Here is a 23,071-nt window from a genome sequence, read left to right as displayed (position 1 = left end):
TCAACGGAAAGACACGGTTTTACCGCCCGCACGCGGCACTGCGGGCAGCACCCCGAGCGCGCAGCGCCCCAGGGCGCGCGGCACCGCCAACCGGGAGGGCACGTGTTACATAAACGGCACCAGATGGGGGGCACCCAGAGCTGCCCGAGCACCGACCCCCGCGGAGGGAAAGGCACCGCAACGCAACGCAACGCAACCCCCGCCTCGGAACGCCGCAGAGCCGCTATGCCGCAGCCAGAGCCGCGGCGAGCGTCCCTCCCCGACCCCCTGTGAGGAAAGCCCCGCCCGGGGTGGGGGGGAGGAGGGGGACGAGGTCCTCCGAGGGCTCGCAAACTCCGCGCGGGCACCGCAACCCCCAAGCAACCCCCCCCCCCCCGGCAAGCACACACCTGGGCTCTCCCGGAGGACGGGGGACGAGGCTCGCAGGGTCCCTCCGAGGCGGCCGCCCTCCACCGCTCGGCGCGAGGGGCCGAGGGCGCAGCGCAGGTGCGCGCGCTCGCCCCCCCCCCCCTTTCCCCTGCGCGCGCAGCGGTTCGGGTGAGGAGAGGAGAGGGGGAGGCGGCGCGCGCGCGGCCACGTGGGCACTGCGCGGGAACGGGGGTTTGCCTCGTGCCCGCGCGCCTGCGCAGGTGCCTCCCGCTGCGAGGCGGGAGGGAGCTCAGTGCCTAGTCGGCTGGGTACGAGAGTTCCGTGTGCTGGGCTGTAACAAAGGGTTCTGTGATACAGGGAGAGCCATGAACAGAAACCAGGACGTGATGTTGGGAGTATAGGATGGGCAGGAGGTGGACTGAAAGCTGGGTGACTGGCAGAGCTCAGGGGGTTGTGATCAGCAGCACATCGTCTAGCTGGAGGCCTGTAGCTAGTGGTGTTCCCCAGGGGTCGGTGCTGGGTCCGGTCTTGTTCAGCATATTAATACATTGGTGACACGGATGAAGAGACAGAGTTCACCCACAGCAAGTTTGCTGATAATGCAAAGCTGGAAGGCTGTGCTGCCATTCAGCAAGACCTGGACAGACTGAAGAGTTGGGTAGAGAGGAACAATGGCAACAAGGGCAAGGGCAGAGTCCGGCAAATGGACAGGAATAACCACATGCATCGGTACAAGTTGGGGGCTGACCTGCTGGAGAGGAGCTCTGCAGAGAAGGACCTGGGTGTTCTGCTGGGCAGCAGGTTGGCCATGAGCCAGCAGTGTGCCTCTGTGGAAGGCCAGTGGGATCCTGGGGTGTGTTACAAAGAGCATGGCCAGCAGGTGCAGGGAGGTGATCCTCCCCTTCTACTCTGACCCGATGAGGCCACATCTGGAGTACCGTGTCCAGTTCTGGGCTCCCCAGTTCAAGAAAGACAGGGAACTGCTGGAGAGAGTCAGGTGGAGGACCACAAAGATGATCAGGGCCTGGAGCATCTCCCTTATGAGGGAAGGCTGAGAGACCTGGGGCTGTTCAGTCTGGAGAAGAGAAGACAGAGGGGATCTCTTCACAGTTTATAAATATCTGAGGTGTGGGAGTCAAATGGATGATGCCAGGCTCTTTTCAGTGGTGTACAGTGACAGAACAAGGGGCAATGGGCAAAAACTGGGACACAAAAAGTTCCATACAAACATGCAGAAGAACTTCTGTACTGTGAGGGTGACAGAGCACTGGAACAGGCTGCCCAGAGAGGTGGTAGAGCCTTCTTCGGCAATATTCAAGACCTGTCTGAGTGCTTTCCTGCTCAACCTGTGTTAGCAGGGAATCTGCTTTAGCAGGGGTTGTACTGGATGATCTCCAGAGGTTCCTTCCAAGCCCTATGATTCTATGTTACCTCTGGACAGGGCGCTGATGAGATTAGTATTTGAAAGCTGGATTCATTTTTTTTTTTTTAGATGTACTGAGAAAGAAGAGAGAATTCAGAGAAGAGGCACTGAAGACCTGAGAAACTGTCTCACAGTGAAGGATTTATAGAAGTTACTCTTTTCGGTTTCTCTAAAAGAAAATTGAGAGATGACTGGATTGCAGCATTCTTACACCAGGATTTTATATGCCTCTAACAGAAAAGGGTATAATGCCTGGAAGCCAAAGTTAGAGAAGTTCAGATTCAAAATCAAGCACATTTAATAGCAAGATAATTAAGCACGGGAACAACACGTCCAGCACAAATGATTTTCTCTTAATACCTTTTAGGAAGATGTCTTTATGAAATAAAAGTTCTACATGGGCAAAAGACAGAATAAAAAATGTACACTAAATTAGTAGCAATTAATTTTTATATCTTTACAGGTTATGATAGCAAGGAAAATTTTCCCCTAACTCACAATTTGTTCTCTTTGGGTAAAAGAACATGATGGTCTTAGATGTTTGAAAGCCATCCCTTCTCTCTTGGGTGCCAACTGCTCTCTATAGCCATGACTAGTATGAGCCATCCTCTGTCAGAGGACTCTGTTCTTTCCTATCTGATAATTAGTTCAGTATTTGGAATCTTCAGCATCGTCTGACTTGAGGACATGTTTCTCTGCATGTACGTCTGCTTTTTTTTTTTTTCCCCCAAACTACTTTGTCTCTTTCCTTCTTCCTTTAACAAAGCATAGTGTTTTACTTCTTCTCCATGTGTACATTAAGTAACTTTTTTTTTCCTCCTCTTTTTTTTTTATTTATCACAGCTGGATTATTCTGGATTTGTGTACAGTGCACATTGTTTATGCTTTTGTGCATCTTTCATCTATTTTTGTTACATCTACAAAAAGTGCTTTCATGCCAGTCTCCGATTGCTAAATGGGAGTAAATCTTGAGACAAATATGATATGCAGTGAGCATCTTCAGGACACCACAAAGTGGACACCTGAAGTTCTTCAGAGGACCACAGAGGACATTGGTTGTGTGCTCACTTCTCAGAGTTTTTAAAACAGAAAACAGGATATGCATAATAAAAATACTGAAAGGTGTATGTTATCATGGAAAAAGTCTGTACTATGAATCATTATGCTGAACATGCTTAGGTGGAAAGGCTTGCTTCCAGCTATATTAGGTTGTTCTGTTTGCTGGCAGAGTAATATCTCAAAGCTGAAAATGATTCAATGCGCATTGATAATCCTAGGTATTTAAAATGAGATAACGGGCTGAGTCTTAAAAGCATGGGGAATATTTCTGAGAACATTTCTGAAAGATGTGTTCAGTTATAATAGTTGAGACGACCAACTTCTCTGACAGAAATATGAGTGTCTATACTCCTGCAATATGTATATGATGATTTAAATGTTGAAGCTTGTACCTTGATGGAATCTGTGGTAATGATGCTTAAAGGTATGTTATCACACCTGAATGCTGGAGCTGGCAACTATTGGAAGCAATACTTTCACGATTTTCTTAACCAACTATATAACCTATATGATAGTCATGCTGCACAAGAGAGAAATGTGAGATACACACATTGATAATCTGAGCACTACACACCTGAAGCTGTTATTAAACTCACAAATGTCTTTTAAAAAATTCTCCAAGTGGAATGTACTGCACTGCATAGCAGCAAAATTAGCTGTTAGGTGGTGGTATGGAGGGGCTGACCAATGAGATGCTCTCTTTATGCAGAAACACTAGAGTTACTGTTTCTTGACTGCTTTCTGTGACGTGATGTTCAGTGAAAGAGTTTTAACTGTGAACTTGCTTGGTGGCCAAACAAACTGAATGGAAGGGTTTGACTTCCTCTTTTGTATCAGAGGAAACTGTCTGAGCAATTCTTGACAGATCCACCAGATTTTTCAAGAATTATTACCTTTATGAAAGTGATGCTCCACTTCAATCCATGTTATCAAATGAAGTTAGAATGTAGTTTGGGAGGAATCCACTGGCAAGGAAACATTAGCAGCTCTGCTCTGAGATGCTCTCTGAAGCACCTTTCTGAATTGGTGCCTCTCAAGTTTCAAATATAAGATGCTCATTTTCTCTTCCAAAGCACCTCGGGAAATATTTGATATTGAGCAGTATTCATCATTCCTGGTTGACTTATGGAGCCAGCCTCCACTGCCCACATGCAGACAAGCAACTCAGTTTGTACTACTTCCTGCGCTCCCTTTGGCTCTTAGCAGCGGCTATCTGTAAGACATCTCTGCCACTATCTTTGTATCCTGTTTCAAGTGACTTGTTAACAATGTTGACTGATTTATTCAAATCTAAGGATTATTAGACAAAGTCTTACAGAGGTCAGATTTGTTGGTCCAAAGATTTCTCTTGGCCTTAAGTGCTAAGAATCTCAAAGATTTCTGAGTTTTATTTGATGTTTGTTCTGAGTGCTACTTTTATCTGCTTCTATTAGGTAAGTAGCTGGATATGTTTGATATGCTTTACTTTAGTATACCATACTTCCAGAAGTGTTCTTATTTTCTATAGAAAATAAATATTTTCTCACAATTAATGTGACATCTAATAAAATACCGTCTTCAGAATCCTCCCTGCTCCTCTGACTGCTTTTACTACATTTGGCTAGTACAGACCAAATTAATACACAAACAAAACTGTTATTGATAGTGCTGTACATTAAACAGAACTTAATCTCAGTGACAAAAAATCAGGCATCATCACATGAGCTTTTAATTTTTAATTACTTCTGGAATTCCCTCTCAAAGGCAAAGGTGTGTTAACGAGAGCTTTTTCCTATTGGTTCATTTCCAATCTGATGTGAAACAAAAAGTAATAGAATTAAAATACCAATGTACTTTCCATTGATGTTCTGACCATGACACCCTTTGGTTTGAATCCCTAGCTAAATGCACTTATTTTCCCCTTTAAAATACAGTGAGTTCTACCTAGCCTACAAAACTAAATCCAGTCATTCCTGCCATTCTCTTTTAGACATTAACTTTCGGCCTTCCCACACTATCAGAACACCCACTGGTGTTTGCTGAAGAGCTGCATACGCATGGAATACATTGCTGGGCTCGAGTATTTTACTGAAATTGTACCGTTAATCATAGTGATAATTAATAACTTATGCTGAATTTCCACGTGATTGCAGAACTACTGAAATTTATAAGGGCCAGGTTTGTTGATGCATTTTCTTTTGGAATGTCCATCTCAAGTAATAAGCACTTCTGTACTTTATTGAAGTATTTTCTAACTTACAGGCATATACTAATCAAATGATTGAACTTGGCATTTAAACTATAAGCTGCAGAAGTCTCTAGAGTAATCACTGTTTCAGAAAGAGCAAGAAAATGACTTTAATAACTCTAGGGCTAACTATAGCCTATGATGAATTATAAACTAGATCATAGGCTTCTAGTATTTTACTATCTGGACAGTGACCCAGAACAACCTCCTTCTGTGGCCGTAAAAGTGATTAATTTTCATGGCTCGTTCATCCATGGAAATATTTTCAGCTAAGATGACCAGTCTCAGTAATGAGAGTGATTTTAAGCGAACAATTTCTGGAGTTCACAGAGAATCCACTCAAAAATCAATTACTTGTAACCAGTGCCAATTCATACAGTGGAATTTATATGCATGCATGCTAATTGTGCATTTACTCATGTTTTTGGTTTAGCGATCATGCTGATATATCTTTTATTTAATACGAGCAACAGATCTCATTTAAATTTTAAAATGCTTTAAATTGGAGAATTTAAATTGTGTATATTAGGGTTGAAATTAAAGCTTGAAAATGACATGCTTATTAGCAGCTGTTGTCTAAAGATTAGTGCATGGTCATAACTCTGGGGAGTTGTTATAATGCTGGTGTTTCCGGAGATGTCAAATGCTTTATATGTCTGACATTCAGATGACAGAAAGAGGAACAGTGAACTATGCGACCACAGAGCTGGTAATTGAAAGCTGGCCTTAATAAGTCAGGTCCACAGGGCTGGGAGGCTGCTCGTAGATGCATTAGGTATGTGATTAAGTATCTGAACCTGGGAAGATTTATAAGAGCAATCATTATTCACAGCAGTCATATGAATAAAGAATAATACTGTAAAGAAGATTTTAAGATCATTGGGAAAAGGGTGATGAGCAGAACTGGTAGCTCATCATGATTTCACTTACAGGGCTATAAATCTATAGCCTCGCGATGTCACTTTGACATATTTGGGATCAGTGTCTGTTATTTAATTATCCCACGGATCTGGTAGGGAATTTGGGGCTGATGCAGAGACAGTGTAAACAGTGCGACTGTATGGCTGCTGTACTTGTGTACAGCTGTATATCATGGAGCTGAGAACATTGGGCTGCACTGGCTTACCCTTATGGAGCAGTAAATACATGCCCAGTAAATACAGACAGTGTTTCTATTGCAATGAAGCATAGGCAGAGTTCTTCCATGTGTATTTAGAATATGTCAGTGATCTCTGTCCCTTGCTATCAAGAAAACTGAATATTCAAGAAATTCCTGGGTTGAAACTGTTGTGAGATTGATGCTTGATTATGATGATGGCTCTATCCTTCAACCTGGTGGTTTGCAGTGTAATTTTATCTGCTCATTCTGTTAAAAATTGCTCACTGGGGAAATCACAACCACTAAAAGCATTTGGGGATTTCAAGCCTGGTAGAAGGATTTTTCTCTCATTTGTCTCTCTCTGGCAAGAGCTAAAATGTAGCACTTCTTCCCAGGGTTGTTTGGGGGGGGGGATGAGTGGGACAAAAGCAATTGGAAGTGGTTCTCCTAGGAGCCTTCCCAGGGGAGAGCACCACTTCTGAATCTGCAGTAATGCTGTTCCGGTGCCTTTGTGTAAAATTAGTCCACGCTGATAGCTTAACACTCTGTAACAAACTCATTCATGGCACTGAGGAATCTAGCCTCATTTTTATATCTTGTTGTTTCCTTTGATGTGGGGTTGGTATCTATCTCTCCTGGCAAGTCCTGGGCTCTGTTTTTAACAGTCTTGCTACATAGGCTGCTATAACTCATTAGGCTTCAGCTGATCCCAGGAGAACTGCCGTACGTGCCGATAACCACCCTAGCAATGGCCTGAAAAGAAGCTGTAATAATACTTCATTCTCATTTATGGATGCAGTGACTGATACATTTCTTCTTTCCATCTTTTTCTTTCTAAACCTCAATGGCACAACGACGATTTATAGTACATGAAACACATCAGAAGACAGCGAAGTGGTCAGATGAAGAAGTACAGGGCTGACTAACTGCAACAAAAGAAGTTTCTGAATTCCTGCATGGTGGCTATTGTATGAAAAAGTAAATATACCTTTGCTTACTGTCCTTACACCTCTAATGTTCCTGTAGTAGCAATTGATCTCAAGATCAATTCAATCTTTTTTTCCAGGTGAATTCAGATCTGTGGCTAGTGGAAGAGGAAAATCCTGGACCACTCAGTAGAACTTAGTAAGAGCCTTACTAGAAAGCTCTAACCGTTATGAGCCGACTTAATATATATTCATTTATGCCTGGAATGTGCTTCTCTGATTCTTTTTTTTTTTTTTCTCTAGGTACGTCTATTTTTATACTTGTATGAAAGAACAACAACATAATGTAAATCTTCAGTACTCTTGATATAAATGGTTAAAACTCACTCACATCCATTTTCAGGAAACAAATGTTGCCCACTAAAGAGAAACCTCCAAGGACTGGCCCACTCCCACTGACTTGTACTCTTTATGAGATATATATTATTTATTTGACCTAAATATTCTTGTATGGCTTTCCAACTTGTAAAAACAAGCACAAGAGATTGTGTGGCCAGTGTATTGACAAGTTGCCTGGAACCACTCATCTAAGCCATAGGAGGACTCAGGTAATACTTTTTTTTTTTTTTCCTCAGTAGCTGCCGTAGTGCTATTGTGTATCAATTCCACAGGCTGCTTTCTTTGTTCTGTTTATCTTTGACATTTCATTGCCTGCGCAGTATGTAAATTGTGATTTCCAGAGTTAAACAATATTTGGCATATTTATTTTTAAGCATTTCTGTTCCCCTTTAAGTTAGTAGATATCTGAACTGGCTAATTAGAAGGATTTGAGAATGAATAGAAACGTTGAAAAATGTCCAGGTTTGTAAAAGAAAAGAATCTTCCTCATAGATTTCTCAGCTGTATGCTTTCACAGCATACAAAGACAAGCCTGGCCGAAACTAGAACTTTATCCGAATTTCATGATTGATTTACTTGTATGCTGTCAAACTGTTACAAAAGTGAAATAAATAAAATCTCTATGTAAAATCCATAACACTTTGGCTGCAACTCGGTTTCCAAAATGTGGAATACATTTTAATACTAGTTTAAACAGGCTTAGAGTTTGGCCACCCTGCTTTTGTCTGTTCTGAACACCTGTTTTCACTTAACTGCATGAGATGAACTAAAATTCTGCTCTAACTTTACACTCAGGCAACTCCACTGAAATCAGCGATACCATTTGATTTTGAACACAATCCATAGTATCACACTTCATTTCTTCTGGAAAAAAAATGATTATGGAAAAACTACATTGTAACAAGCCAAACTGATGGGAATTTTGGAAGGCAACAGTAACACTTAAAAACTAACTGTGATTTTGTGGATTCATTCTCTCCATTCTCTTTAAACGCTAGCTCACTTTCTCCTGCCCTTGTGCTACTTGGAAGTTGCCACATTTCATGCTGAAGCTCCAGGAAAGATTTGTGATAGAGGATTATTCTGAGGAAAGAGGAGGAATGTAAAGTAAAAACAAGTAAAATTATTTTTTACAAACCTTAGATGTGCAAAATTACTCAACTGGAACATTTTAGTCCAAAAATCCAGGCTGTTTTTTGACCTTACATTTTCATGCATTTTTGAAAACATTTAGTTGCGTGTTTTCTTTATAATCTAAGCAAGTCTGCATGTGTGTGAATTATGTAAACAAATTTGTCTCATCAAACAAATCTCTGTCTGAATCCAGCTTAGGTGTAGATGAGCTGCAGGAAATTTTAACGCATTTGTATTAGGAAGGACCAGTCAGCTTTTGAAAAAGCTTGCTTCTCTTTCTGTTCATAACAGAGGGAACTTATGTTACTGTTATGGATGTCTGAAATCCAATGAGATGAACCACAGCCTTCCTGTGTCTCAGCTCCTCCTCTGTAAAATGAACACCGCGGTATTATCATGCCTTGGGAAGCTGCCACAATGATGTTAAAAACTGTCATTCAATTACAACAGAAGTTACTTGAATATAAAGATTTATCTCACAGAAAAAAAAGAGAGTTTCTATCTCTGTCCACTGAAGTCTTCCTTGCACTTTTGCATTTTATTAAAGGTTTGCTACAGTATGATGTAAAAAAGGTTTTTCCATATAGAATATGGAAAGTGTTCATTTTTATATATTGATATAGGAAAGATATTTACAGGCTTATTTAAAAACCCAACTTTGATGCTGTTATTTTACCAAGCCTTTTCAAGGAAGCTCTGGCCCTTAAATTGTCTTACAGCACCTTGAAAAAAAAATCAGCAATCCATCTCACCACCATTTCTGTGAAAAGCGCCAATATGATGGGCAACCACAAGGAGGGTTTTGAGCCTTGCTAAATACAATATGGAAGTTTTCTTCTTCACCATGAACTTCCATGGACATTGATGTTCTGTTGTGCCATTTATGACAGTGAGTAAACATCTTAAAATGCAGTGGGTGGTTCATGATGACCTCATGTCATCTTGCAGTAAAGATAGGACACTGCACAATCCAACTGCGTGTTAAGCTGGAGAAAAGTATTTCAGAAAACTTTCATAAGTTTGCCCGATCTCTTCTTCTCCTTTATCTGTCTGTCTATCTATTTATCTATCTACCTACTTTTATATGAGACTGCATGGAAGGTGACCCACTCAAATGCCTCAGAGTGAATCATCATAGCCAAGGAAAATAATGCATGTAGTGGTAAAACTGATGGTAACCTCAAAATCACTGCTGGGCTTTGCTGGCGTTCCAAATAATGTTCTCTCTCTGTGTGGGAGTGGATCTGAGGTAAATCCAGGCTTTCTGAAGCTGATTCTTGCTCAAAGTGAGTAGTACAGCCTGTGAATATGTCTATATACAGGAGGTAGATACTGGTGTAGAATGCTTAATGGGTGTCCACACTCCTGCATATGGAATTGCGTTCACAGTACTGTATCACTTATCTTTATATCAGCCCTTGCTTTTTCAGTTTTATTGCAACTCAACAACTGATATATTTAAAATAAATGTGCAGCAGTATATCCCTACGGAGCAGATGTTTAAGGCCAGTGTTTAAATATCAGAATCCCACAGGCACAAACTAAAAACAGTTTCTCCTTGCAACATGTACAGCTCTTTTTCCCCATTAGCAAGAGCCAGGCATTGTTTCCTGCAATGTCACTGTTGCTGCAGATGAGTAGTGGATGTGACACTAATTAAGGAGAGCAGAGGAGACAGACAAAAGCACTCCTGTCGAAACTTCAGCAAAGCCACAGTCAAATATGGATTTGACCCTACCGCTGGATTTTGGACACCTGTGTAGAGCACTTGTCCCTGTGCAATCAGTTTCTAACCCACGTTACTTCTCTTTTGTTTACCTACTTCTGTATCAGCAACCTCTTGGAAACATTTAGTTCCTTTTTCTATGGAACAAGCTGTGTTACTCACGGAAAACACGTTTTATTTAATGTGCATTTTTTTAATAAGCAATTTGCTCTTTTGTCTTCAAAGCAAGAATAAGAGTAGTTCTGAAAAACTTTAAGTTAGAGCCATAGTTCATATGAAAACTAATGGAAATCTGCAGTACAAACAGGACGTATTAAATGAGAAAGACAGTACTGAAAGGCAGTATGCTCTCACTAATCAAAAGGAAATATTCTGCATTGCAACATTTCATGAAGGGAGCATCCCATTTCTTTATCATTATCTACAAAAAACTTCTTGAAACAGCCAGGACTTTGGGAAAAGGCCCTGACCCACCTAGATTCTTTGTTGTACAGCATTGACCTGAGGCTGTTGAGATGTAAACTGAACTTCAAAAAGTGCCAAGAGGTCTGTATGAAGGATGTGGATGTGTATCATTACGCTGCTGTAAGGGGAAATTCACCTGATCCTTGGAGTCTGGATATGCTTTGTTTCATGCCCTTTCTTTATTCTCTTTTAAGCTGGATGGTCCCCTGTGAAATGCTGTCCTAGAAACCAATGCCAGTGATCAATGAGTGTTTTTTATTTTTAAGGTTGTTGACGTTCAGTATCTTGGATGAGCTTGTACAAAATGGGGAGATTAAGCATAGCAGTCATTGTTATTTTCCTGATTATGCAGCTTTAGTTGGATGCAATACTGAGCTGGTAAGGGAATAAGTAATTGGGATTTGTGTGGCTGTGCCAGTAGGCAGTATTGAGAGAAACACTCAGATGGGCATGGGTTCTAGGGAGTTGCTGTGTTATCCTCAAGAGTCTTCGGTCTTTGCCCAAACAGTCAGGTCTCTTTAGAACTGAGGTCCAAGTGAAGAGAACTTCCCCAGACACAGGAAAGGAGAAATTCTTTCCAGTAAATGTTACATAGAAGTACAAAAGAAAGAAAATCCTAATGACGTTAGCTTCTTTTTCCTAAAGGAGAGGGTTATGAATACTCAGCTTGCTTACTCGGCACCACAGCTGTATGATGCAGGCTTGACTGGGACAGATGGAGAAATTGCAGATGGTTACCCAGTTGCTTTATACTGAGGTCACTACCTGTTTGGACACACTGTCTTCTGAGGTGTACAAGTGACACTCCTCTGCTCTGTATGGAAGGAACAAAAATCTCCAGGTTTCACACAGTTCCCTTACTGCCTTACCTTGCTTGCAGAGAGCGACTGGATGTGGAATTGCTGTTGTCTTCTCCATAGAGAGATTATAGGCTTAAACGTTTTGCTTACTTCAGCATTACTCTCATGTTTTTCAGATTGTCATCTGTCTGGTCTCATTACTGGCTGTCACAGCATGGTCCTTACAGCATTGCAGGAAGTTGTCACCACTAGAGAGCACGAGCAGGCTTGTCTGTTGTCACCTTCCAAGAGATCAGTGCTTTACTGATTAGTGCTGGAAAGATGTGTTGCTGTGCAGATAAAAAAGTTCAGCACTGTCTGTGACGGTTTAAATGGTTAATTGAGACAAGAGTAAAAATCCTGAACAAATAAAAGGCTGGAGTATCAAGTTTGTTTCCTTTAGATGAGTGAATTCAGCTGATTCTGGTGAAAATTGTACTGTTCCAGGATCCTGTTATTTTCATTCTACTGCTAACTTTGTTCATGCCTCATTGCTGACACGTGCCATTTTGTGCTAGTTGCTATAAAAATATGTAGCACATCTTACAGTGAAGGCAGTGGAAAGCACAACAGATGGATGGGGAAAAAAACAGAAACAGATGAGCCAGCAAACAGGTGGTGAATGTGAGGAGGGATGAGATGACACTGCAGCAGGTTTTTCTGTACCTGCTGATTAGTTGGGCACATGTTGCTCTCTACTAGATAGACTCAGCTAAATCTCACAACTGAGCTCAAACTCAAGGAGTTCAAGGCTGTAGTGGCTTGATGAGGGAGATCTTAGGCTGCGTACAAAGGGCAGAGTCAGGTGAAGTGCTGACAGGAAGGAGAATTTGGCTTTCAGGCAGAATTTACCCTGTGAGGTTGTATTAGGACAGCGAGGAGGCAGTAAAGGAACCCGTGGTTTAGGTGATCAGGAAGGTCACCCTCACTAGCTAGAGGCCTCATGGATCTTTTATTATATTAGGACACAGATGGCAGCTTTTAGTCTTTTGTTTCAGCGCTTAATTAATCTGTAGAGGTACATGATGTGACAATTCACTGTACAACTGACTCTGAGGTCAGAATCCCCTTTTTTAGTTTTCTTTTCCCCACACAGATGGTGCTTATGTGCCTTCTTCTGACAGTGCAGTGCTCAGAAGCAAAGTGCACCTATATGCTATTATCTAAGCAGCAGTCATAGTGTTTGAGACATAGCATTACGTACCAAAGAGAAAGTGAGGAGAACAAGAGGATTATGAAGAAAATACACTAGAATTCTTTTTCTACATCCAAGTCCTAAAGTGAAGAAATGTTTCTCTTCTGGTCAGCCAAGTAAGCGGAAATTCCTGAGAGGTAGGAAGCAAACAATTCCCATCATAAATGAAATGTGAATTATATTTGCAAATAACATTTGTAATTATGCTCAGCACATCTGAGCCTCCAGCTGGTGGGAGCCCAATTTAAGTACTGATAAGCCAGAAACAAACCAGTTCAGTGTTCACTGAGTGCTGTTTATTGTTTCTGTTTAAATTGGTAGGTTGTTTAACTATTCTCTAACAAAATTAAAGAAAAAAATAAGTAGGTAAGAGTTTTGCTGATTCATATTTTTAAATGTACAGATTTTAAGGATAGCAGTTCTTTACACACTGCAAAATCACAAAGAAGGCTGTCAGTGAAGTAACTGCTGCCCCACTCAGAGGCAGCAGTAATGAAATACAAGGGTAAAGTCTGTAGCTCCATGCGTTCAAAATCCTGGCTCACAAATTTAAAACTGATGAGAATGGCCTGCATGCTAAAAGGGCTTTTTGTGTGTTTGTGTGCATTTGTTTTGCTTAGTAATAAATTAGATTTTTCTTATTTACCCTCTGTGTCTTTGAGCTGTTTGGATTCACAGGAGCTCACAGCCCACATTTGTAAGATACTTCTTGGTGCTGAAATTGTCTCTGAAGAAATGCCTAAAAAATCTTTAGCTGTTTAAGTGTGTAGTTCTCACTATTTTCCATGGTAGGTACTAGCCTAAATATTTTGAGCCCCCAAAATTATTGTTTCAAAGGTGATGAACTGAGGTGGAGAGATCAAGAACGTTCTCCCCTTCCATTTTCCTGGAGGCTGTAATTATGACTATAAGCTGTGTGTTGCAGAGAGGATTCTCTTCATCTATATTGCACTGCGTGTAAGACAATGCCACTGGGATATAAATAGTAAATACTGATGATATACAAATTCAGATAACTAAGTAGCTGTCTCTGCCTTTGTTGCTTTGAGAATCTGAGTCTTCTCTTTAGCAAGGGAATAGGTCAGATGTGTAAGAATTGAAGTTTTCTTTTCAAAAGGAAGCTTTGCACCTGATGCCTGAAAGATATTGTGATTATTAAGATCCTGAGAGAAATTCAAGTGTCTATGCCTCAATTTGAAAAATTGCTTCTTCAGGCATCCGGAGTGCCAGTGCCAATTCCAGAGATTTTGTTGGTGTTAGGGGAAAGAAAGTAAACAAACAGAAAACTCTAACTTACTTTTAGAGAAACCCAGGAGACAGAAAACAAAACATAAAAACCCACCAACTTAAATCTCAGAAATACAGAAGATTTGTGAGTAGCCATAGAAACAACCTATTTATAGGGATCACATTTTATAAATAATTGACCAAATTCTGGTGTATGTATGTTTTCCCATCTATTGTTCCCATGGGGCTTTGCTTGGTTTAATTTCTGCTGTTGTATGCGGCCAACTTGACTTTCTGTTGAAATGCAAGTGACCTGCCAGCCGGCAAGGTCCAGGAACAGCATTTTTAAGAAAACAACGCTATTTATTCTGTGAAAGGCGTGTCTGAATCACTTAAAACATTACAGTGGAAAAAAAAAATCCAATGCTTTCATCCAAAGCACTAAATAATAAATGCAAAATGCTGTACCCTGACCTGGACGTCATTCAGAGCAGAGTTGTGGAACTCTTGTGCTAGTTACCAAGATAAATACAGATGTAATGCGTATTTGATTGGTTTTGTTTGAATCTATTTTTCCTCATAGGAGAGCTTGTCTCTAACTCAAGGGTTTTCATAATGTATGAAAATACCTGCAGTATTCGTTTTCTTGCTGAAACATGTTTTCTCTTTCATTTTGAGTCAATGCCCTCAGAAATGCCATCAGACAATCAGCTATTACCTTCTAGCTTCTATGAATACTCAGATTCCCCACTGTACTGAGAAGTACCTGAGTAATTTTTCTCTCTCTCCCTCCATCTCAAACCCCGCATCCACTACATCACAGCCAGCATTTCCTTCTCACTCCAGGGGTGCTTCTCTCGGCCCTCTGCCAGCCAGTGCCTGCCAGACCTGTGACTGAAGAAACACTGCCAGGCTGTCCTACAGTCAAGAAGGAAGTGGAAAATTATAGAAACATGCTTCCAGTCATCCACAGGCTCTGTCTGCGCAGGGGCTGTCAAATCAACCAACAACAAAACAATGGGCCCTGGCAGGATGAAAGTGGAAATGACCTCCTCTCAGCTGAAATACAGTAACTGGATACATCTTCTCAGTGGCAAGAGCGAATTACAGAGTCACAAGTCTGCCATCGCCCACGTTTAACAATATGGGTGGAGGCTGCCATGGCAGGTTGACCAACACACAATAACTTGTCATCCTACAGTGACTTGCCTGGGTGCCTTAGGCTTCTCATTTTTAACTGTGTTGCTAAGCTACATCCAAGGCTGCCAATGGGCAGGGTAGAAGAGTGATATCTTAGTCAAAAAGCATCCTTAAAGCACGATCTCTCCGAGAATGGCAGCTAGAAACCCGTATAAATTCACTGTTTTATACCCTCCATTAATGTGCTGGAAGGGGAGAACATGCAGGGGGAATCTGTCCTGGTGCAGGGAACTGAGGACCAGGTAGATGAGCAGAGATGTAAAGCCATTTCAGGATGTGCTGTGCTGCAGCAGCAGGTATGTTCATCATGGCTGTGAAGGGAGCTGGGCATGCCCATCCAGGAATGAGGGAGCAATAGAGCACTGCAGGCTCCAGCAAAATCCCTGCTATTCAGCTCCTTTGTAGCTCAGTGTAATAGGACTGCAGGAGCAGCATCTCCACTAGCTGAGAGGAACGGAATGTTCCTGGCAATACGTTTTTGGTGAGATGATATGTCAGGACTGATAGTGGTGTGTCTGGAGTCCCCAGTCTGCACTGAGCACATAGCACATGTGTAATTTGCTGTATCTGTCTTTTTTTACTCTCTGCGCACCATCACTTTGGCTGTGGATTCGTTTTTCCTGTGCCAGACAAAAACTCCCTTAAAAGTAAATGAATGGCAAAAACCCTAAGTCTTCATTGCGTTTCTGAGAAAGTAAAGTCTCTCTGAAGTTCATGTTAATCTTATTTTTTAAGACTATCTAGCAACTTATCCAGAGGGTAAAAAAGAAAACCCATCATAAATGGTACTTAAACATTTTTTCCATTCCCCACGCTCAAGCCTAATATTTATAGCCCCTCTCGTGTCCAGATCATGGATGCATAAAACAATTGCTTAGACTTGGGGTGCTTTAGTGCTGAAATAGAAACTTATAGCATGAGAACATAAAATAGATGTGGGCAGGGGTGAAAGGGGTCTTCTGTGGGTAGGACCTACTGTCACTAGGGGAGATTCACTTCTGTATTACTGATCACTCTTTTTGGGATTCATGTATTAAAGGAGGTTGTTTGCACCTCTAGTTCTCATTGTGTTTCCATCCTTCAGCCAAATATTTCAGTTCTGGAAGTTCTGCTGAAGGCTATGAGGAAATAGTATGATGAACAAATGAGCACTTGCAATGGTTTTCTAAATTTTCTTAATTTTTGTGTGCCCATGTCTTTCCATCTCAAACACTAGCCTCCATCCCAGTTTTCAAAGGAGTTTTTCACCACAGACCATTTATGAAACTCTCAGCCTCTGTCTGAAGCTTGAAGGGAACTGATTTCCCTTTCCAGTTCTATTTCATGGTGCTGAAGTCTTCCTTCTGTGACTATCTTGGCATTCAGAACACAACAGCATCCTTGGGTCCAAGATCCTTGGGTCCTGACTAGTGCTTGTTCTAAGCAAAGGCTCTGAACTGCTCCTGGTATGGAATCAGGTCTTCAGTCCTGTCTGTTTTCTTTCACAAATCCATTTTTCTCCTCACTACATCACAGGTAGATGTTACTTTAGCCTGTGTATAGCCATTAATAGATCTTCCTACAGGTTTTCCATAGTACAGAGTTTTTGTTGTGGTTGTTGAACAATAGGGGAGATTTAGACTGAATATAAGGAAAAAGTTTTTTATGGTAAGGATGGTGAGGCACTGGAACAGGTTGCCCAGAAATGTGATGGATGCACTGCCCATGGACCTTCAAGGTCAGGATGGACAGGGCTCTGAGCCCCTAATCTAGCTGTAGATGTCCCTATTCGTTGCAGGGGAGTTGGACTAGGTGGCCTTTAAAGGCCCCTTCCAACTCAAATGATTCTGTGACTCAAATTACAACTGCAAAACCAGAGGTTTAAGGAATCACCCTAACAGAGAGAATCTTAATTGAGAAGTGCCATCCACAATGTTTAGTACAGGTATTCCACTCACTATCATCTTAGGAGAATGGGTAAAAAAATAGCAATCTTTTTGGTAGGAGCTTTGTCATTAGTATTGCTAAAGTACTATGGTTTGCTCAGGCTTAAGTCTGCAGTGAGAGGAAGATTAATGAGAATCTTAGTGTTGCTCTTCAGAGACTTAATTAATAGATGCAGACTTCATGTGACACATGGATCTTTAGCCTGAAGAATGAAGATAAACCTATGGAACAAATCAAGGAAATGAAAGATGTTCTTTAAAGTAAATAGGGGATAACCTGACCTGAAGCTATCTTTAAATCACCTTACTCGATGAAGTTTACAGGCTCGCCTTGAAGCTGTTTTATTCAGCCTTGCTCATTTTATTTAGGTTTCTAGCTCATACCTAACCTGCTGATGAGATGATGTGATCTTTTCCAAAATAATTTTGTAGTTACCTGGACGCTGCAGCTATTCTCAAAAGCTGGCAATATTGTTTGTCACATTTAATCTTTCATCTTCTTATTTGTCTATACTATTTTCTCATTTTCTTGACACGTAACTTACTTTTCTTTTATGTACTTTGACATAATTATGTATTTTCCTGAAAAAATCAGGTGTTCCCCATAGATCCCAATTAATGTTTCAAGGTTGAGTTTATGACAAGAAATAGCTGTTGTGACAATGCTGTCATCTTAAGGGGTTGGGAGAAAGAACCTAGTATCAGCTGAGCAAACATCTCCAGCTTCTGTAGCCACCACTTAGAAGTCAGTCTTTGCTCAACACACACTACCAGCATCAACTACTTCTTGTTCTATGCTGAAGAAATGAGCATCAGTGTGTGGTTACTGATAGCAAAAATGAAGCTGTTCAAGTAGGAGTGCTAAGTACCAAAGCTGTTTCTAGCTGGTTGATTGTCATACTCAGAGTCGAGCTGAAATCAACTTGGTGTTACAAATAGACAGTGTAATGTTTCCAGACTTGCCTTGAAACCATTTTGCGGCAATCTAGTTATTATTGGAATCTTGGCTCACTCCAGAGCTCATCTAAGGCTGTTTTATAAATGTCTTCAGTTTGCTTTTGTGATGGTTAAGCGAGCAGAGAACTTAAATGCAGGCTCTGTTCTAAGCGAGGAGCGGTCCCATGGAAACCAATCAGACAGTTCACAAGTTTAAAGCTAATCACTCTTAAATGCCTTTGTCGAGTGAAGCCCAAGGTCACCTTGATAACATTTATCATTTAGTATAAAGGGCACCTCTCTTTAGCTACTAGTGACTTATAAACTTATAAAATCTCCCTTTAAATGTCATTTTTAAGGGCAAAAGTCTCTTCATTTCATTCTTAGTGATCACCCCAAAGATCTCTCACTGCAACAAGTTAGGGAGAATAATTTCTTCATTAGAAACTGCTGGATAAAATTCTACTGCTTCTACATGCCATAGTTATGCAAGAGGTAATACAGGCCAGATGATGCCAGAAGTCCCTTCAGGCTCTAAAATCTATTAACCTACTGGATAATTTACAAATGAAACCATTTATGGAGTGACTGTCTGTCTATAGTGCGTGAGGAATGAGAAGTTAAACTCTGCCTCGCTCGTTCTGATGGAGACCCTGTTTACACAGTGTGTGCGTGCTTGTTGCAAGGGAGCAAGAATAAATTAGTAAAGGGTGTTGAATGCTGATGCTGAATGCTGAATATTAATCAGGATATCCGGAAGCAACAATCTTTAAATTTTGTGTTGTTGTGTAAAAAATGCGTTCTGCAACAAATGCAGCAACATGGAATATTCAGAAACAAAAGGCAATGATAATGAAATATCGTGGGTGGGCAAGATGGGGACATTGACAAATGAAAGTAATTTGCAGCAGTGGTAAAGGTTTAGGCAATTGCAGTAGCCTACAGCACTGCAGGCTGGATTCTTCAAAGCAAGCTATTCTTGTAGCTGCTTTCAAGAATCTGCTTACAGCAACAGACTTTTAAATTTTTAGAAAAGGAGGGCAAAAGACATTATAAATAAGTATGAGCCTATCCCATTCGTTTTAATGAAATCTGATAAGCTGGAGTGCCTGAATATTTACAAGTAAGCTACTGTCAGGGCTCTGGGAGCACTAATAGCCCCTATTAGCCCTGCCAGGCCTCCTCGATGCTCCCTCCACGTGCCTAGTGCCCAGGACCTCATGTCAGCCCCAAGACCATCAGCCTCTGCCTCAGCAATGCTTCATCTGGGCTGGGCTCCACCTCCCACAGCATTGCCCTGCCAGTTATTGGCCCTGTGGACTGCTGTCCCAGCCTGTCCTCAGTCCATCCCCATCCCCACAGCCCTGCCAGGACATCCTGGGACTGTGTCAGGCCCAGGGTACTGCCATTGGGCCTGACCCTGACCTGAGGATTGACTTCCCAGCTTCACCTTGGATCTATCTCAGCATCACACACGTGCTGTCTCCACATCTGTCCTGCTTGCCAGCATGAGCAAGTGCCAAAATGATCTATTTCCACCACCACCGAACTAGATGATAAAAAGGAAAAATGATCCCAGTGATTTAATCTGCTCAGTCTTGTGTTACCTGGGTGGTCAGCCCATCTCCCAGCCTGTTTCCAGGACTGCTCTGAACAGATCTGTGTTAGGCAAAATTAGGCTTCCACAGTGAGTTGGATGTGAGACAGGTACCTTCAGAGATGTAAGCCTAAGACATAAGGGTTTCTTTCCTTCTCATAGAATTACAGAATGGCCTAGGTGGGATGAGACCTTAAAGCGCATCCAGCCCCAGTGCCCTGCTGTGGGCAAGGTTAGCACTCACCAGACCAGGCTGCCCAGGGCCCCATCCAACCTGGCCTTGAGCACCTCCAGGGATGGGGCACTCACAGCTTCTCTGGGCAGCCTGTGCCCGTGCCTCACCGCTCTCACCCTCTGAGTAAAAAATTTCTCACTAACATCTAACCTAAATCTCTCTTTTTTTCCATGGGCTATAGGTTGCCATCCTCCTCCTTGAAGTACCTACAGTTTAGTCTGGTTAGTGTTCGTTTCCTAGTAGATCTAGCAGTATTTTCCATGCACTTATTTGCTGTAAATAGCAAAGGCCATGCTGGCAATTCCTGCCTAGAGATTTGGTCACCTTTCTAAACAATAACTATTTCTAATAAATAAACAGCTTTAAATACTTCCCTAAACGTAAGTTTTCATGGTGAAAAACTGCCACAGGGCTACAGAGATAGCTTTTGTTAGCCCAAGGAGGTAGAAGGATCTGGAAAAATGTGAAATGGGAGGGAACGGGAATGGGAAACAGTCTCTGTTAGTGCTCTCTGTGTTGTGAAACATGCTTGCTGCGTGAAGCTGAAGTGTATTATGCCAAAATTGGAAGCGACATAGGCTCCAGTGTAAACTATGTGTGAATAAAAGACTAGGATTTGCAAGAATTAGGTTACAGAAAGGTGACTATAAGAAGATGCCTGTACATCATCCGGTAGGAATCTGGTTTATTCTACTTTACTTCTTACTAGTTGGTCTTCCGGCCACTGGATGAGGCCTTTAGTCCCACCCAGAGCCTTACACATAGTAAAGCATGGTGAGAAATGAGGTTCCTTGGAGGTGCCGCAGTCCTTGCTTAGCCCTGGGCAGCCCATAAGCTGATGGTCAGTCAGCTCCTGATCCAAAAGATTCAGTTAAAAAAGAAGAGGAGGAAAGGGCTCTGGTGCAAAGGGAAGAACAGGCAAAACCTCTGTTGTTCAGTGAAGGAAAGTGATGAGAAGGGCAATAAATGAGGAAAAAGAGGAGCAATGAATAGAAGATCATTAGATCTTTCAAAACCATCTCATGTCACCATTTTAATTACATGGAGGAAATGCTGGTTACTCAAGATCATGCTAGACTGATAATTCTTTTGTCTCTCCTTGCTTCTTTGCGACTGCTCTTGGACTGTCACTGTATCTTCATCAAAGTCGATGGCAAGTAGCTTTAGGCAGCACCTGAAACACCGCGGGAGGGGGCTGACTTTGGGACTAGACAAATGCTGGAGGCTTTCTGTTGCTGTGAATGCCAATGCCAAACCACATCTCAGAGCTTTCTGTATGCAGGCCCTTATTGCACTCTGGAGAGTATTTTTGGAGTATTATTTTTCTTTAGTGAAATAAATATCTTCCACTCTGACTTCCCTGAGTTGTGCTCAAAAGATTTTGGCATCATCCAAACTGAATCTGGAAAGCTGACAATTTCTGCTTAGCATTCAGCCTAGAAATAAAAACACGTGGGGAAGACTGAAGAAACGTGATTGACTCAAGAGCTGGAATATTTGTATGTGCTATTGTCACTTGTACCAGGAGGTACCAGGAGAGATGGGGAGAGGAGTTTGTCCCCTAGGGACTGTTTGTATTACTCTCTATGTGACAGTCCTGTTGGAGGTGTGCTTATATGAGTTCATAAAACATTTGTGTTTTTTGGTACTGCAATTCTGTTATTGGGAAGGTAATTATCCTCTGTCTCAGAGAAAGCTATTGAGGACATAACCCGCCACAAGAACAAGCTACTGCTACAGGATCCCTGCTATCCCTCTGGGCTGGTGCCAGCATAGTAACAAAGCTGTGTGTTTAAATTATACGGAGGCAGTTAATGAGTTTTCACCTTGTCAGGAGAGCAGCCCAAGGTTAAAGAATGATGTGTCCCAGAAATCAGAGTGAGAAAAGCTGAGTTTTGAAAATATGCAACCTGCTGGGTTAGCCAGTATTTCAAAACAAAACTGTTATAGGATTTCCCTTTTTATGGAGGCAAAGTACAGCATTACAAAAGGCAAGGAAGGAGCACTCTGATTCTGAGTGCAGTGTGGCAGCTGAACAATATTTAGCACATTATTATGTTATCAGTGGAAGAGTTTAATGAGATTTGGTAGATGTTCCCAAAGCTGCCCTGTTATGTTTATGCATTCAGATAGGAGATGTATGAAGTGACCTGTGATTTATTTGGTTGGCAAGACAGGACAGAGTGGTATTTCAGTATTTCAAGCTATGTACCATTGAGCAAATCTGTTTTCATTTTTTTTGCTGAGATTATAAATATTACAAATAAAGAGACTGGAGCTGATGCAGTTTCTTAAGATGTTGGGAGGTATCTTTCTTGTTTTCCTCCTTTCATTTTGACTGACAGGGTAGACCTGCACAATATGAAGAACATGTATGCGAAATAGGTTAGTAGTCAGTTATTTGGTGGAGGTGAGAAAGAATCGTATTTACCCAAAAATGAGGTGGAGGAAGAGAAAACCCTTGCATGCAAGAAAACCCTTTTGGCTTTGCTATAAGAGTGTCCCACTCCTGCTGTGGCACACCCTTAAAGCCGTGGCTCCCACATCGCCCATCCTTTGTGCACTTGGATCAGAAGCTCCATCCTCTTCTCTCTTCCCAGACCCACAGGCCAGAACCCAAATCAATGTCCCCACCTCCCTCACTGCCCTCTTTCTCTATTCCTGATAGTTTCAAGTATTCCCTGTCTCCACAGACCTGATTTTTGATTCATTTTTTGTGGAGGTTGTGGTGGGCAGTGAGCTGGGAGCATCTGCCTCACAGTGGCACAAACTGCTGCAGCTCATTAACTGTCACTCTCTACCCATGTAAAAGGTTTTTCTCCATCCCAGTATTTCTATTCATATTACACTGTGGCTTGTTTTGGCTTAGCACAGCCGTACTTGAGGCCAGACTCACCAACAGACTTCTCTCAATTGCTCATTGCAAGCAAGATGTAAGTAGAGGATAAGATGTATTTTTAGAGCAGTTTTCCTAGAAACACCTTAAACTGCCTTGAATTTGAATAAATCTAGAAGCTTTTCATAGAGAATCATCATCTGATTAAGATGTGTCTCATGAGAGTCTTCAAGGCTCTGTACAAGACTCAGTAC

At 41.7% G+C, this 23,071-nt stretch overlaps 1 protein-coding gene and 1 long non-coding RNA gene across 4 annotated transcripts in view; one reads left to right on the top strand and one right to left on the bottom strand.

The window, feature by feature from the left end:
- Nucleotides 1-648, bottom strand: part of GPR12 (G protein-coupled receptor 12) — a 32,675-nt gene extending 32,027 nt beyond the window's left edge. The window contains exon 1 of one of the 3 annotated variants that reach the window (XR_002433060.1): nucleotides 390-648. The gene's annotated coding sequence lies outside the window, so the exon portion shown is untranslated. The remainder of the gene's footprint in view (nucleotides 1-389) is intronic. The other 2 variants (XR_002433061.1, XM_021378978.1) reach the window with 2 other exon arrangements.
- LOC110389074 lies at nucleotides 5-2,219 on the top strand. The gene is made up of 2 exons (XR_002433064.1): nucleotides 5-269; nucleotides 1,862-2,219. It is a non-coding gene; the product is annotated as an uncharacterized LOC110389074 (long non-coding RNA).

This window comes from Numida meleagris, chromosome 1 (assembly GCF_002078875.1).
Source record: "Numida meleagris isolate 19003 breed g44 Domestic line chromosome 1, NumMel1.0, whole genome shotgun sequence".
In the NCBI taxonomy this organism is placed as follows: Eukaryota; Metazoa; Chordata; class Aves; order Galliformes; family Numididae; genus Numida; species Numida meleagris.
This window is presented reverse-complemented; position numbering and strand designations above follow the sequence as displayed.